Source organism: Pleurodeles waltl, chromosome 3_1 (assembly GCF_031143425.1).
Source record: "Pleurodeles waltl isolate 20211129_DDA chromosome 3_1, aPleWal1.hap1.20221129, whole genome shotgun sequence".
Classification (NCBI taxonomy): domain Eukaryota; kingdom Metazoa; phylum Chordata; class Amphibia; order Caudata; family Salamandridae; genus Pleurodeles; species Pleurodeles waltl.
This window is the reverse complement of record NC_090440.1, coordinates 976,723,332-976,736,215: the sequence shown is the minus strand read 5'-3', so window position 1 is coordinate 976,736,215 and position 12,884 is coordinate 976,723,332.

The window sequence follows — 12,884 nt, the reverse complement described above, 5'->3', positions numbered from 1 at the left end:
GAGAAGAGTGCAAGTGCTCCCCCCGCAGTAGCTGCAGCCACGGATGTAACCATTATGTCTGGGGATTGGGGAGGGGCTAAACACTCACTTTTAATAAATATATTATTAAAGCATGATGTGGTAGGGCACTGTTTAGACAGTAAATTTCCAAGAAATGCCCAAAAAACTTCCCAATAACTTGCAGCTTTCCTGCTAAAACTATATAATGTGTTAGTCTGAAAATTGGGTTCCGGAAAACATTTCTCATTTGCACATCACCAAGTAGTATCTGACTTTTCATCCTACTAAAATATATATATTTTTTCATCACACAAGTACAAAAAATTGTCTTTCTCAGCTACTGATATATATTTTGAAATGTTTGTAAAGTTTACTTAGTTATATAAATGTGGTGTGTTAGGGAAAGCTTGATACCAAAAGCTTTTAACTTGACATATGTCACAGTTCAACTTAAAAAATCCTGGAACTCTGCACTCACAAGGAAAAGTGTTTGCATTGCAAGAAGACAAACTGACTTGACCTGTCTCTGAACACACAGCAAATGAGACAAGAATAAGACTTAAATGCATTTTAATTCAGTTTCTGACTGAACAGAACATCTGTTTTGTCCACTTCCAGAAGGGTAGAGTGGACTCTTACATTAGCTCAACCACATAAAATAAAACTTGCCATAGGAAGTGGTCAAGTAGAATTTTGTTTTGAGCCCTGATACTAGTCTGGCCAGGCAGGCTTTACTAACATGTAATGGTTGCCACAGTAATTATTGGAGGTGAGGGGTTTTGAAGCGTATTGGGAGTTAGTCCCTATTGACGCACACACCTAGCTTGGATATAAAAGACAACATGTTAGGCATGGTCCATTAGTGGTTTACTGCTGCTCCCTTCCCCCCCCCCCCCCCCCCCCCCCCCCCCCTCCTTTTCAGTTTAAAACAGCCCTGTTATCAGCTCAATGATTCTTCTGGGTAGAACAAGATGTTTTAAGGAGATTCTCAAAGGCTAACTGGTGCTTATTCAGGTTATAGTTGTGACTTTTAATGAGCTGCTACTGGCCGTTGCCTTAGGGTATCTCTCCCCAGGTCAAGCTCGTTAAGATTAACAACCCTCAAGCTGGATTAACTGAATGATCAATCTTTCCTTGGTACTAAACCTAACTGGCCTAACCACGGAGAATGAAATGACTGAAAAATAAAGTGGCAACCCTAAAGCTGTTGGATTGGAAGAAAGGAAGTGCTTTTTCAACAAACCATAGAATCCAAAAGACATAGGATTCAATGCACCCATGGGCCATACCAGCCACATCACCAGCTGCATGGATAAAGTTATCCTTGGAGCAAACAAACCTCAAAACAAGAGGCAACAACTACAAGACTATCTACTTCTGGAAGAAGACACCCCTTTAACAATAGAAATAGGCTCTAGTACCCACCTCCTTTTGCTGCTACAGATACGTGGGAAGTGCTGAGTTTTCTTATGAGTTGTAATAGGCCATAAGAACTACGCAGGGCCTAGTCTGGTCAACACACGAATTAGAAAACAAATGTGCAGAAGTCTATTATGCATGAAAAGTACAGGCCTCAGTTTGAACATAATCGTCAATAAGGAACGCAGGGACAAAGGAGAATGGCCAGGTGCAGGGTAAAGCAGTTACGATTCAGCCTAGCATATCACAGATAACTTAGAAGGACGCACACCCAAGGGAGAATTTGAGCTACTTTCTGATAGCAGGAAAGGAGAAGGGTAAATCACGACAGACTTGAAAGGGACACAGCGTTAGATGTTTGTGTCAAGGCTGGCAGAAGGGAAGCGACCTGCCGTAAAACTTTTGGAGTCTTGTAGACGTATAGGGGGAACATATTGGTAGAGGTCACAGAGCCGGATTGAAGGACACTGAATGTTAGATACTATGTATGTAGTAAATCTGCTAGGACTATTTTTGTAACCAGCAGTCAGATAATGTTTAAATAATTATTGTTTTTGTTAATTATAGGTGGGTTTTAAGCGCCCACTAAAGGTATAAAAATCACTGTGTGTAAGAGCTTAGTTGAGTGTGGCTTCAGTTGCAGAACTGTGCTGTACTCGCGGCCATATTTGTATTCTGTTTTATTTTGTTTATATAAATACTCAATTATTACTAGAATTGTCACTTTATTAAGAGATGTGATTACATTTTGGCGAGCCAGCCAGGAGCCAATCACTTAGTTCCCTGGACCAGCGGCTAAAGGAGGCATCGCCTGTGACGCTTGAGCAGAATATTGCGCGCATCCCAGGTGAGGATTACACCTGTCTCTTCGAGCGGACGGGCGAGATTCCAGAGGCTGCTGTCCTAAAAGGGTAAGGAGGGGTCTGGCTTCGAACTGTGATAGGTGAAAGTGCGTCATTCTGTGGTGGTTGTAGTATGGGGAAGTAAATGCATGCAGGATTTGTATGGGTTTGTTGAAATATAACGTTGATATGAAATGTGGTATCCTGGCCTGGCCGGAAGACTAGCTAGTAGGGATTCCCTTTTGTAATAGAAAGGAGATGAGTATTAGTGGATAACCTAGGGGACAGCCCCTGGAAGACATATTGGGTGTATAATCTAGGAGGATAGTGCCTAGAGGACACCTTAGATGTATTAGTGGGATCCTAGAAGACCCCTTAAGTGTATTAGCTGGATCCTAGGGAGTAGCTCTGGAAGACACACTAGGTGTAGTTGTGGCTAACGTAGGAAATACCCCTGGAAGACACATTCGGTGTATCAGTGGATAACCTAGGAAACAGTTCCTGGAAGGGACAGTTAGTGTCCGTTAGGTAGCCCGGCTAGGTCCGGAGGGTGAAAGTAGAGAATGAGTGAGACATGGAATGTGTAAAATTGGACAAGGTGTATGGGACGACCAAGTGGTTGGTGTCAAGTGACTTCATCCGTAGCACGATCAGACTGTTGAAAAGTTAGTGTAATGACAATGAAAATGTGATATTACTAATGTGTAATGTAAATGACGAAAAGATTGTGATTTTCCATAATCATAGTGGGCAAAGTGTAGAAAAAAGACAGGAGGGAAAAAGTGCTAGATTTCTGCCATATATTTATTCCCGGGGAAAAACTTGAAGTGCACGGGGAGGGGAAAATGTCAAAATAAAGCAGAGAAATTCAAATATAGAGCATTAAAATTAGTGGAGATAAATAAAAGCTCATGAGTGAGACTGATCATTTCCTGTGGCAAGAAGAGGATACCCTCGATTTAGTTATGACATTTGAATGGGCTCACAGCCAACCCCTGTGTCCGTGTGACACTCCTCGGTTTCACATAATATTGCAGGCAGTTATTGTTAGAGGCTCTCCTAGACGCATTTTTCACAGATTTGTTCTATTCAGAGGTTTTAAATGTTGAAAGGGACACCAGGTTTCTAAATGTGGTCATAGAAAACGCTAATTCATAATAAGATGTGACTTGTATTATGTTACACAGTAACCTGTGGTTCCCTATAAATGTATACGCACCTGATTTTGAACTAGAAGTACTATAGGCTATTGCTATAGGTCAAAATACGCACAGTAGTATAAGGGATATGAGAAGAAGGTAGAAATAAAGAGCGTATAGTGTGTAGGAAGCGTATATCCCAGGGGAGAAATCATGGATGCTCCCTTGGAACATATGATAAAAACATTTTCGTCTGACAAAAAGAAAATACAGAAATATTGTAGGCAGTGGTATAGAGACACTAAAGACCATGCTCAGTCATGGCCTAAGGAAGGAACATTTGATGAGGACATAATTGAACATTGACTTACATTAAATCTAAATCTCAGAAGAGAAAGAGGGAAGCTATTTTGTTAGGGCGTGTTTTTTGCGACACAAGGACAAATATAAAACCGACAATGTTAGAACAGATAGCAACACAAATACAAGAGACACAGAAGGGGTTTCAGAGGGACCCCTACCATACGGTCTCTATCCTATTCGACCAGAGGCTGGATACCAAGATCCAGTGCAGGTTGAATGTGAGACTGAGGTGAAGGGAGTGGAGAAAGTGTCTCGCTTACTCCCGATAGCTCCGTGGGCAGAGTATGAACAGAGAAGAAAGGAGGGAGCAATATCTAGGGTACAGCTTACTGAAGAACGGGCAGAGAGGTCGGAGAATGTTGATTCTCTTTGAGGGCAATGGACTAAGGGGCAGATTATTCTTAAAGAAGGGGATAAGTCTGCGAGCACATTGAGAGAGGCAGCAGGAGAGTGAATGTTGGAATGAGAGGGAAAAAGATGATGTAGAAAGGGTACAATGTGATAGGTATTCAGAAGAAAGGAAACCGAAGCTGAGGCAACAGATGAGGATTGGGGTGACAACTCCTAACAAATGAGGGTGCAGTAGGAAGAGGCAGGGACATGTATAATTTTCGACCCCGTCCTATACACAGTTTAAAATTAATGGCGCAAGACTCAGATGAGGTAAAGAGGAAGTCGATTCTAAAACCAGCTAAATTAAGGATGACACCTATTGAGACAATAGAACAGGAAGAAGGAAGGTATTTTTGTTACCCCCTTCTCAGATGAATTGGCAGAGTGGACTGAGCAACAGGGGAGAAAATCATGGCCTGATGGGTCGTTTCAACTCTGATTTAGCAATAGCAGAAGATTGTATACGACAAGGACAGGGTGCCCCGAGTTGGGATTATCCATACATGCAAGAGTGTCTTGCAGTGTGGGAAACCTATGCAGAGGATAAACCGACTGAAGTGATGTGCAACACTAGGCCAGACCTGAGGCTAAGGAGTAGGTTAACCAGTTCCCCGCCTATTACACAATTGCCTCATTTTTAAAGGAGGGCAGGCACCGACAGATGGACAAAGAAAACTTAAAAAGAGCATTGCCTCCATTGTCTGAAGGTGCAGGAAAAATGGATAGGGAGTTTTGAAAAACACACAGCTGGAATGAATCTTGCTCTAGGCGATGTTAAGAGCTTGTTGAGTTCTGTGGCAGGAGATGAGGTGAATACTATATTCACAAGAGCAGGACTTCCTCTGGTAATGTTGACAAATACACAATTTGATGGATTGTCTTTTAATAATGTTTGCCAACATGTCTGGGATGTGCTGATGTGGACATATCCGGACAGACCAGACATTGGAGCCCTTATGGCAGAAAGTATTAACCCATCTGAGGACATTGCAGAGTTTATTACTAGAATGAAAGAGCGATGGATATGGGAGGTAGGATGTAATTGTAAAAACACGAGAGGAAATGCACAGTTATTTTGTGTTGAAGAAAGGCCTTCCCACGGATATACAGGTAAACTTAGATGGAGTGGTGGGAATTGAGGCTAAACCGTGGCCAGAAATACAGGTGCACATAATACATTATTTTAAACGAAAACACGAGAAAGAGAGAATAGAGCAGACCGAAAGCTACTGCCAAATTAGGGCAACAAAAGGTTAAGAAACTGAGCACTGAAGGAGCGCTTGTGACCGTACCATCAGCAGCTGTCACAATGCCAGTGCAAGGGCAAGTACCTGGAGGTCAAGGATTAAGTGAAATGGGGAGACGACAAGGAGGTCCAGCAGGACAACAAGGAGCAATGCAGAGAAAAAGACCAGGAGGATTCAGAGGGAGGCTGCTATGTTTCTATTGTGGCAGGTCGGATCATTTTGTAAGGGAGTGTAGAACTAAGAGGATTGATGAGCGTATGCAAGAATGGGCTGCTCCGCAATGACAAGTTGCGAGGCCATCGCAGATACACTGGGGACCACAACAACATGCAAGACAGGAGGGTCCCCAGCCCTCAAGATCAGTGGATGGCACCTCAGGGCCACCGCGACAACAGGTGCCGCAGAGTACCAGTAACCCCATAAGTGGACAAGTGCAGGGGCAGGTAGGAGGAATAGTGGTGCAAGGAGGTAATTTCATTTATGTGCTGCCCCAAGTATCTGGTGGGGCACAGTCACCCAATTATGTACAATGACAAAGCCCACAGGTAACCACTATGTGTCCAGTACTATCTGTAACCCACAGATCGGAGGAGAAACCCACTGTGATGGTAGCCATAGAAGGTTGCCCCTATCAGTTCTTAATCGATATTGGGGCCACCAAATCTTGCATAAATGAAGGTATGTTACCAGTCTTGTGTAAGTCAATGGACACAAGGGTTCTCTGGGGCTGTCGGACTGATAAGAAAGGCTAAAGGGGTGGTCTGTTGGATAAGATTAAGAGGTCAGCAGTATTTAACACTCTCCGCAGATACTCCCCCCTTAGTGGTCCTTCTGCAGGAAACCCACCTCCTTGGGACTAGGTGCCCCATGCTCATACGGGGAGGGTATGACAGAGTATACCACGCAGGCTTCTCCAGGGGCTCTAGAGGGGTAGCCATTTTACTTCACCGCTCTCTGCCTGTGGTGATCACAGCAACACAGGCCGACCCACAGGGCAGATTTGTAGTGGCTACGGGGACTCTTCATGGAACTCCGATAAATTTTATATCTGCGTATGCCCCCCCGACGAGACTTGATGTCTTCTTGCACTCGCTTCGCCGAGTGGTTGTGGGATTGCCCCAGGGGACCACCCTGCTGGGGGGGGGGGGGGGGACTTCAACGCGGTTCTCGATCCGGATTTGGATGTATCCGGCGAGATTACGGCCAGTAGATTAGCCAGGGCTTCGGCTCTTACTAGTTGGACCGAGAGCCTTGGCCTCTGCGAGGTATGGAGAACTTGGCACCCTAGGGATCGCCGGTACACCCACATGTCGGCCGCCCACCGGACGCAATCCAGAATTGATCTGGTATTCATGTCTGCTCTGGACCTCTCGAGTGTCACAGGGGCAGAGATACTCCCCCGGGGAGTCTCGGACCACGCACCAGTGCGGGTCCGACTGGGTGGAGCGGATCCCTCCAAACGCCCAGTATGGCGCCTAAACGCATGGTATTTACAAGACAAAGACTACACCCAAGAGATCAGAAATCAACTAACTCAATACTTCGATCTGAATCTGGGGTCGGTCCGCTCCCCAGGATCATTATGGGCCGCCTGTAAGGCTACCCTCAGAGGGCATGCCAAGTACCTTCTCCGTACCCGCGAGCGGGACAGGAACTCCCAGATCTCTGACCTGGAGGCCAGGGCCCTGAGACTGGAACGCCAACAAATGACTTCTTCGTCTGCCGCTGCCCTGAGACAGCTGACTATGGTTAGAGAAGAAATTAAACACATAATGCTAGATTCAGCCAGGTGCATTTGGAGAGCTTCGGTGGCCCGTATATATGGCTGGGGGGACAAAAATGGGAAGCTCCTACATTGGCTGGCCGCGCGTCCTCTGGCCAGCAGGGTTATACCTGAGATTTTGGAGCCCTCGGGCGCCCTCTCTAGGACACCAGCTGAAATCGCACAAAGTTTCGCGTCCTACTATGCCCACCTCTATGCAATGCACCCCCGCCCGCTATTGAGAAAGAGACTCCCCTCCTGAATGAGATCACTCTCCCCAGGATCTCCCTGGAGGCAAGAGACAGGCTAGATGAAACTATTAGCCTTGCAGAGATCACCAGTGCAATCTCCAGCCTGGCATCGGGCAAGACCCCCCGGCCCTGACGGATTCCCGGCAGAGCTATATAGCAAATGCAGTGATATACTGGGTCCCCACTTACTCAACATGTATGGGGAAGCCGAGAAACTAGGCCGATTTCCCACTGAGATTGACCAGGCGACAATAGTAGTGATTCCCAAAACTCAGCCCCCATCGAGACATTGCTCGGCATACCGACCCATCTCACTTCTAAACATTGAGATCAAAGTGCTTTCCTCGACCCTGGCCTCTAGACTGAAAGAGATCATGCCTACACTAGTGCACCCTGACCAGTGTGGCTTTATGCCCACTCGTAGCACCAGGCACTGCATTAGGCGGTTGCATCTGGCTCTGGCACATCGCAATACTCTGTTGCACGCACACTTGGCATTACTCTTGCTGGACTTTGAAAAAGCCTTTGACACAGTGGATTGGTCTTACCTTGAACTGGTCTTGCAGAAAAATGATCAGAAGTGATCTCCTTCACTGGAGGACACTCCCCCTTAACCTGCTCGGTAGAATCGCGCTCTATAAGATGATGATCCTTCCTAGGCTCCTCTACCTCCTGCAAAATTTTCCCCATCCCATCCCTAGGAAATGGTTTGGGGAAATGGACTCATTGGTGCGCCAATTTATATGGAGCGGAGCCCGCCCACGATTAGCGCTCAAAACCTGCCAGAGGGATGTATATGATGGAGGTTTGGGCATGTCCAATATCCACTCCTACCACCTCGCGACACAAGTACTTGTGATTAATGACTGGATGGGGGGTGGGTGGACAGACCCGGCGTACCGACTGGAGCTCCAAACGATGGGTTACCCACGGATTTTGGACACCCTCTATGGAGGTCCGATCTCTCGAGACGTACCAGATGTGACCAGGGTGGTTCTACAGGGATGGCGGACGGCTCAAAAGTCGACTGGGTGGTGGGGACGACTTACCCAGCGGACCCCACTGTGGCATGGGAGGCAATTGGTGGAGGTGGCGGACTTGGAGGGGTTTCGGAACTGAGACAACATAGGCATCTCCACACTAGGCGATGTCTGGAACGGGTCACACATACGGTCCTTTGAAGATCTCCAGAAAAACTTCATTAAACAAGACACAGTTCCACAGATACCTCCAGCTCCGACATGCTTTATCAGTACATATCCGGGAGGGGGAAAACATACCTGAATGCAGCCTCATGGAGGCCAAGGCATTGATGGGGAGCCTAGGTAGGGGAGGTGTTTCCCAGATATATCGCACCCTGGTCTCCGGCACCTCGGGCTCCCTGGGGGTGCTTCGCCAGAGATGGGAGGGGTGGGTGGGCCCCATGGAAGAGATGGAATGGGGTGAGGCGCTAATGGCCCCGCGGGCCCTGGCGATCGCCACCCGTTTCAGATTGATACAAACTTACTTTTTGCACACAGCATACCTCACACCCGACAAACTACACAGAGCGGGCCTCCGCCCCAACGCGGAGTGCCCTCGCTGCAGAAACCTTACAGCTGACTTCTTCCACATGGTGTGGACCTGCCCGGCCATGGTAGCCTATTGGGGAGCGGTCCTGGGGGAGATTTCTGAGGTGTTGCAGGAGAATATAGAGAGAGAGCCTCTACCCCTCCTCCTCTGGATCATGGGTGACATCGAGCTAAGGAGACCAGATCGAATTTTCCTTGGGGTGGCGTGCTTAGTGGCTAAGAGGGACATAGTGGCAAACTGGAAGGCCAAGAATGCCCCATCATTGGCTAAATGGAGACAGGGAGTGGATTGGTGTGCGCAGAGTGAAAAACTTGTATATGAGGCTAGAGGATGTCCGAATAAATATAATAGGATATGGGGGAAATGGGAGGCCGCACTAGGCTCCTGAATACTATGTTATCTTTAATATTAGTGCTATCTGGGATCACAGGTTCGACCAATGTTGGATGCCCGTTGGCATCGTGTTATGACGTTTGTATCATGGTTATTTTTTCTTTTGCAAAAATCAATAAAAATTCTTTATAAAAAAAAAAGAAAGGCTAAAGGGGGAACTTGGAGAATGATTCAAGATTTGTGCTCTTTGAATGATATTGTCCTTCCAGAATTTCCTGTGGTACTCGATCGTTCGGTTATTTTGACAAGTATTCCTAGAGAGGCTACTCTCCTCTGTTATCGTTTTTCAATATTCCATTGCCTACAGACAGCCAATATTTGACTGAATTTACATTTAAAAATAATCAGTATTGCCACATTAGGCTTCCTCAAGGATTTTGTGAATCCCCAAGTATTTTTAATCAGTTAAAAAGGATTTAGCAAATATTCAATGTAAAAGTACGCTTTTGCAATATCTGGATGACATTTTGGTTTGTAGTGCCACTGAGGAGATATGCAGAGAGGATACTGTTGGTCTTCTCCGCACCCTTGCAAACAAAGGTTACAAGGTGGATAAAAATAAGCTACAGTACGTGCAAAAAGAGGTTCATTATTTGGGACAACTAATATCTAAGGATGGACGGAAAGTGACACCTGACAGAGTGGAAAGTATAAAAAACATGCCTAAGCCCACGACTACCAAACAGATGCAGCAGTTTCTGGGACTCTGTAATTATCTGAAACAGTGGGTGTTTTGATTATACTACGTTGACAGCGCCCCTTCTCTTCATGTTAAAAGAATCCCGTGCGACTACAAATAAAATACATTGGACAGAAGACTGAGAGATGGCATTCCAAGAGCTGAAGAAAGTGATTATGAATGCCCCAGTGTTGGGTACACCTGATTTCAAAAAGAAATTCTACCTCTTTTGTCATTGTAATGGAATGACTGACTGCAGTATTGACTCAGAAGACATCTATGGGACATAAGCCAATTGCCTACTACAGTGTGCTGCTAGATCCTATCGTGAAGGGCCATTATCCATGTGAGCAAGCCCTGGCTACAGCAGCGTTTGCGGTCCAGAAAAGCACTACTATTGTGATGGGATCACCTTTAACACTGTATGTAGAGCATGAGGTATTTGCTATTTTGCAAAAAAAGTAAAAGCACTCTTGTGACTCAGTGTCTGGGTATGAAGTAATACTTTCATTACCCTCCCTACAGGTGGTTAGATGTCATACAGTTAATCCAGCGACCTTCTTTGCGCACCCAGTTACTGATGACGAACAAGTATGACTGCCAGTTATGCACCAGAGGAAGAGAGTAAGGTGGGAGAAGATCCCATCCCAGGGAGCATGTTCCTCTTCGTGGATGGATCCTCTTTCATAGACCAGGAAACGGGGAATAGACATTCAGGAGCAGCAGTTGTAAAAGCTGAACAGCAAGGGTCATCTGACACATTGCAGATAGTGAGTCAAGTACCATTACCCTAATTTTTCAGCACAGGCTGCAGAATTAGTGGCTATTATAGAAGTGTTACAACATGCAAAGGGATTAGATGTTACAATCTATTCTGATTAAGCATATGTTACCACTACTGTGCATTCAAGCATCCACAGGTGGGAAAAAAGAGGATTTTTTAAATCTGATGGGTCTCCAGTGATGCACAGAGATTTATTGGCAAAATTGCTATATGCTTTAACATTACCATCTAATGTGGCAGTAATAAAATGTGCAGTTCATATGAATAAGCAAGACCTTGTCTCCAGGGGTAATGCTTTGGCAGATTGGGCAGCTAAAGAAGTAGCTAAGACATCTCCGAATTATATCCATACAAAAGAAAGTATACTGGAAATTATAACTAGACAATAGAATGATATTGACTTACCGCCCTCGTACATTGAGGCAGCACAATTAAATTTACGTGAGTTGCAGGAACAAGCACCAACACATGAAAGGGAGTTATGGGAACAGCGAGGATGTATACAATCCCCCATAGATTTTATTTATAGAAAGGAAAGCACTGGGAAACCTGTAATGCCCCAAGTTTTGTTGCATACAGCGCTGGAACAATTGCATCTTCCTGCGCATACTGCCAAAGAATATCTTCTAGCTACGTTGCAGGCAGATTGGTTAATTCCACAATTGTCGGAAATGATTATAATGTATATTGCTGAATGTGCAGTATGCCAACAGTACAGCCCAAGACCTACATTAAAAGTAATTATATCAACAATTCCTCGGTCGTCCGGTCCATTTAAAAATCTACATTTAGATTTTGTTGACATGATTGATAGATGTAACAATTATAGGTATCTAATAGTTGTGGTCTGCCCTTTTTCAAGGTGGATCGAGGCAGCACCATGTGTGCATAATGATGCTAAAGCAGCAGCTAATTTTTTGATAAGCGAAGTAATACCAAGATGGGGAATAGCAGAATCAATTCGATCAGATAATGGCAGCCATTTTGTAAATGTTCTTTTTCAACATATTTGCACTTCTCTGGGGATGAAGCATAAACTGTCATCTGTCTATCATCCCCAAAGTAACGGAATAGTGGAACGCCTCAACGGGTTATTGAAAAATAAAATAAGTAAACTCTGTGCTACTTTGCTTTAAAATTGGTTCCATTGCCTTCCGTTGGCCTTGTATGCTCTGAGAAATACGCCAGGAAGTGACCTCCATCTCACACCGCATCAGATAGTGACAGGACGCCCTATGCCAACTCCTTTGACAATAGCAAGGCACAGGACAGATGCGCATAAAACTGCTGAAGTATTGGGGGAGGAAATTAGTGGGTATTTGTTTAAATTGTTGAAATCTGCTAAGTTCTTCTCTAAACAGGTAATGCAGCAGCAGAAGTGCACCACCGCAGCCCAGCAGATCAGTCCAATTTCTGTGGGACAATTGGTATATATTCGGAATTTTGTACGAAGATGGAAAGACAGCAAATTCGTAGGGCCTTATTTGGTCACTCAGAGCACCCCCACTGCAGTAAAAGTGGAGGGCAGGAAAGCATGGATATATTTGTCGGACATTCGACTGGCTCCTGCTTTGTGTCAAGCGTTGCCATTGACACAGGACCTTTTGCAGGAAAACTAGCCAGTGGAGAAATAACAGTATACTTTTTCAGAGAACGAGTGGCACATCATATTAGTTCTGCCAAAATACTTTTCTGGATTGTTTTTGTGTTTGCCTTCTTAAGGTTTTCCTTATTTACTGCTGGTTTGAAATGGTATTTTAGTCCATGTATAGAATCATGCTCAAAGTTGACATATTAAAAAAGAAATGTGTATACAAATAGGTCTCGTGTTTTACATTAACTGACAATGCTTTGGTATCAACAGATGATGGAAATAGGTATGCAAAGAACTAATGAATTGTGTTTAGTATGTTCTTTGATTCCACATGCTAGTGATTCAGATTGTGTTCATTCAAGGAAGTTTTATCTAATGTTACACAGTGTCTTCTCCATCTTTTCCTGTGTAGAATGAGGGCTTGGATGCAACCTTCACAAGTGCAG